We start from the raw sequence: 726 nt of genomic DNA on the forward strand, positions 1-726 counted from the left end.
TGAGAGTCTAGGACACAGCCACCTATTACTGTGCCAAACACATGTTGAGAAGACCTCAGTGTGAGCCAGACACAAACCTCTCTGCAGGGTGCCCAGGGCCAGCAGGGGGCACTCAGCACACAGGGAGCCCAGCATCAGCCCAGGTGCAGGTGCAGAGGGAGTTTGAGAACTAGTTTTCTGTATCTGGGTTCCTCTCCATGAACCAGCTTCCCAGGGAGCCACCTGGACTTCTTGTCTGTACTAAACTTTGGTTTTCTGAAAATATATATCCTGGTTTTTTAATATATATTTCCTTGTTAATATTAGTGCATAAGTTATCCTTATTATTGCTTTTCCATTAACCTAGTGATAGACATCCATTGAGTATCAAAGCAGTTCCTCCCTGTGGTCACTCTGCCATGTGCACGACTGAGGGCCAGTCCTGGCTCCACCATGAAGGCGACTCTCAGAACTTGACAGTTAGTCAGGTCCCACCTCAGGCCTCTCTGCAGCATGGACATCCTGGTGTGGAAAAGGGGGCCCCACAGGCTGAGGCCTCTGTCCACTCACTGACCTCCCAGGGCCTGTTCAGGCTGTGACCTTTGTGCAGCTGAGGCAGAGCAGAGCAGTGGTTAGAGTCTTCTCCACACTCACTGCTCTCTCAATGCCTGTGAGCTCCCGTCCTCTCCAGGTTGTGAAAAGGTGGTGGGTGTGGTGAAGGACTTCCCAGATATGAAGCATCTGGAC

This window comes from Marmota marmota, unplaced genomic scaffold (assembly GCF_001458135.2).
Source record: "Marmota marmota marmota unplaced genomic scaffold, marMar, whole genome shotgun sequence".
Lineage (NCBI taxonomy): Eukaryota > Metazoa > Chordata > Mammalia > Rodentia > Sciuridae > Marmota > Marmota marmota.